The sequence below is a fragment of the Biomphalaria glabrata genome, chromosome 12 (genome assembly GCF_947242115.1).
Source record: "Biomphalaria glabrata chromosome 12, xgBioGlab47.1, whole genome shotgun sequence".
In the NCBI taxonomy this organism is placed as follows: Eukaryota; Metazoa; Mollusca; class Gastropoda; family Planorbidae; genus Biomphalaria; species Biomphalaria glabrata.
Genome location: NC_074722.1, coordinates 2,718,223 through 2,722,686, shown reverse-complemented (window position 1 = coordinate 2,722,686; position 4,464 = coordinate 2,718,223).

Here is a 4,464-nt window from a genome sequence, read left to right as displayed (position 1 = left end):
GGTGTAGACTTGCAGACAATTAGCTTTATCCAATTTATATTCATTTTAGATAGACTTATGTAAGAGATCTTTAGAACTGCTTCTAAAATCATTCTCTCCTAGTCAGTTGCAAAAAAAAAACACCATTATAACGTATATAAAATAACAGGGTTTTCGCGATCTCCTGATTTTCCAGGGCTTCCAGGAAATCTCATGAAAAGGCAAAATATACGATAAAGTCCTGAACTTTTTTGAATTTATTCAAACCTCCTGAAGAATAGACGAAATCGACATTTTGGGGTGCCTATAAATAAAAAGTGGCATTGCGAGCTTTCGTTTGATAAAAATTTATTGCAAAGACGAAAGTAGGCCTATTTTCTAATTTAAAAAAATAATTTTGACATTATGCTCATCCCTACCCAGACTAGGCCCCACGCGATCCGTTTCGCATAGGGCCCCGCAAATGCTAGGGCCGCCCTGCTAGTAGATATCACTCTTAAGAACTTTAAAAGGATGGGTGTGATAATAACTTCAAAAGGAAGGATGTGCTAATATTATATGATATTACGTCATAAAAAATACAATATAAATATTCAAACAACAAATTAGAAAGAGATTTGATCTTAAAATTTTTGTCTCTATATGTCATTCTAACATATTTGGTAGATTAAAAAAGGAATGGTGTAGACTTGCAGACAATGAGCTTTATCCAATTTATATTCCTTCGCCGACGTGGCTGTATAATCAGGGTCTAGCTGCAGACTAGGCCGATGACGTAACTTCTGCCTCCTCCTAACAGAGGGCTTCTATTCTTCTGGACGTTGATGCCAGTGAGCTCCGAGTCTGGGGTCGCCACGTTTTAGATAGACTTATGTAAGAGATCTTTAGAACTGCTTCTAAAATCATTCTCTCCTTGTCAGTTACATAAAAATGATGCTTATGATTTTACAGTTACGCTAGGAAGGCCATATATCCCGTAAGAGGGACGACCGTGCGCCAAAAACAAATTTGTTGGGCAAGCTGAAAGTTGAAACAAAAGTGCCTCCCAAAAACAAAAAGATATAAAGACCAAGGTGCTATCTTGCTTGAAATAACATAGTAGAGATCGAATGGATGCAGGCAGCTTATGAACGAGACAGTTGGAGATTTCTTAAAAATTAACCTCGCATTATTGAATAGCTAAAGCAATTATCTTGATATTCTTGATATTCTGTTAGAATAGAAAACGTCAAGATTTTAAACCAAGTCCTAGAAATCTGACAATAGGCCTAATTTTTACACATGTTTCGCAAGCCCCAGAAGCGGCGCAACGCAAAGGCGACGTGGGCAATCGCATTGCGCAGATACATAGGAGAGTAGACAGAATCAGTCAGTGCTCTGAAAGTATCTTCTGCCATTGACGACTTGGTTCAGAAATGCATGTAACGTAGCATGAAACGGTTCCTCTTCAACGAAGTAAGCATGATGACGCGAGTTGGTTAGAAAAAGTGATGTAGCAGCTTTTACGAAAATTATGCCGAGTACCGGCACGGGTATTCCAGAGATGTAGCCGCCTATTCGACAGGTTAACCTCTTTCAGACTCTAAAGAGCAAAATCAAGTAAATCAAATGAATACAAGAAATAGTTGTTGTTTTTTTATCACATGGCAAATCCAGCCACACTCGGTGATTTCGATTCTCTTTTACACACAACGTCAGTTTATATTAGTACCAGTGTTTTAATTAAACATTTAAATATCTTAAAAGGTTAAGTTAACATAGAAAATAAAACATTTTAGACGGCATTGGGATAAGAGAGAACGATATGCTAATATAAAAGGAAAAAAAAAAGGAATGGTCTAAAAAAATGGATTTAAATCGAGCGCTCTAGGTACAGTTTCCAGCTCAGACTTTTATTTTCCTATAAAAAAAAAAAAAGGAAGAGGGGCGTTATTTTTCAATTTCGCACTCTGGCGGCCACAACCCTCGCGGCGGCCCTGAAGACATCAATGTCTAAGAAGAAGGCAGGATGTTTCAAGTTATTATCATGGGCGTAGCCAGGGGGGGGGGGTTTGGGGTTCAACCCCCCCCCCCCCCCCCCGAAATGAAATCCCCCCCAAGGGGGGGGGATCGGAATTTAGTGAATGATTTTTTGCTTTGATTTTGTTTATTTTAGGTGAGATTTTAATACTAAACCATCAATTGCCCCAGCACAACCAATGGGGTTTTGAGTTTAAAACACCTTACCAGGGGGTTTTGAGTTTAAAACCTCCTACCAGGGGGGTTCGAGTTTAAAAACCCCTACCAGGGGTTTTGTGTTTAAAACCCCCTACTAGGGGTTTTGAGTTTTAAAACCCCTACTTGGGGTTTTTGCAGTTAACCCCCCCCCCTCTTCTATAAAACAAAACAAAAATGCAAGCGAAAATCCCCTAATTCCAAGAGCACAGTTAAGGGAGATTTTGATTTTAAACCCCCCTCCAAAATTTACGATAAACCCCCTCTTCAATATAAAAAAAGTTAATTACGCACTCAAAATGTTATGAGCGTAGCTAAATGGGTTTTGACTTAGTTTTTAGTTGAAACCCCACTTCAGCGGGGTTTGAAGGGAAAAAATACCTCTTTAATAATAAAAACAAAGCAAATTATACACTCAAAATGTTTTGAGTGTAGTCAAAGGGGTTTTGAGTTTAAACTCCCCTCCAGTGGAGTTTGAAGCTAAAAAGTACCTCTTCAATATAAATAAAAGCAAATTACTCACACTAAAATCTATGAACGCAGCCAAAGGGGTTTTGAGTTTAAACCCCCCGCCAGGGGGGTTTGAGGCTAAAAAATACATCTTCAGTGTAAGAAAAAAAAGCAAATTATGCACTCAAAATGCTATGAGCGTTGCCAAAAGGGGTTTTGAGTTTAAACCCCTCTTCTACAGATGGCGTTTGTTTAAAGTTTAAAACCCCTCCAGATGGTTTTGAGTTTAAGATCCCCCTACAGAGCATTTTGAGGTGGAAAACCCCCAACAGATGATTTTGACGATAAAACTTCTCTTTTCGATATAAAATCTAAAGCAAACTACAGTCACTTAATTCCAAGAGCGTATTCAAGAGTGGTTACACATTTTTACCAGTGGCAGGGCTCCCTTAATAAACTGTAGTGAATAGTCATCTGCCGAAATTGAAAAACACTAAATGTGGCTCAACAAAGATGGCTAAGACAGATTTTAGTATAGAGATCGGGTTTAAATCAAGGAAATCCTATGCCAACCTGGGAGTCGACCCTTTAGTAAGATTGTGAGAGAGCGACGCATGAGGTTTGCGGGACATGTTCTCCGACAAAATGAATTACGCATAAGAAGAGTTGCAATATCCTAGTACAACTTGACGCCACTCATTCACTGAGGTCCTCATGGCAGGTGGGAAGAGGCTTGAGACATTACCAGTGACAGATTTTTATGGAAACAGCTTGAAGTCAAATGCTCCGAACGGCGCGGTAGGGTCTAAGTCAGTAAGAATAGCACATTAGGTTTTTGAAATAAAACTTTTTAATAGCAGGAAAATGCACTGTAGATACCTCAGAATATGCATTTTGTTGGCTTTCAATACCAGAAATAGTGCTTGGCGGCGGGGATTCGCCCCGCGCTAGCGCTCCCCAGACCCCATTGCTAGTAATGGCAGGGAATCTACAATTTTATGGAAACATCTTGAAGGCAAATGCGCCAAACGGCGCGGGAGGGTCTAAGTCAGTAAGAATAGCACATTAGGTTTTTGAAATAAAACTTGTTAATAGCAGGAAAATGCACTGTAGATACCTCAGAACATGTATTTTGTTGGCTTTCAATATCAGAAATAGTGCTTGGCGGGAGCTCCTAGCGCTCCCCCAGACCCCTTTGCTAGTATTGGCGGGGAATCTACAATTTTTCCACTAACTCATGGAAGAACCTATTCTAGGGCACAATAAACGTCTTCCGGAAGAATGAAGGGTCAGAATGCAATAAAGATTATGTACACGCACACATAAATACATATTAAAAAAAATTCGCCGGGGGGGGGGGAGAAAAAAAAATCGTCTGGTCACCTAATATATTGTTATTTTAGATAATTCCATAGTCGCTTAGATTTCATATATATATATATTTGTCTCACAATAACTAGAGTCTATTAGATTTACATCTATTTAAAATGATAACATAGAATAGAGCACCTGGCTGCATGCGGCCTCAGAACGAGACAGCTGGAGGTTACCAACGAAGCCGCGGGATAGACATTTGAGACCAAAAGAAAATCCGCTGCCGAGGACAAACGCAGACGGCGAAACGAAAACCTAAATCGACCACCTGCGGACAATGGTTATGCTTGCCCTTGATGTGGCAAAATATGTAGGTCACAGCTGGGGCTGCCCAGCCACCGGAATTACTGCAATCCTCACTAGATTAGATCTTATCCTCGGACTCGAAGACAAGCATTATTATTATTAAAAATTATAAATAAAACTAATAAAAGCGAATTTCCGCTC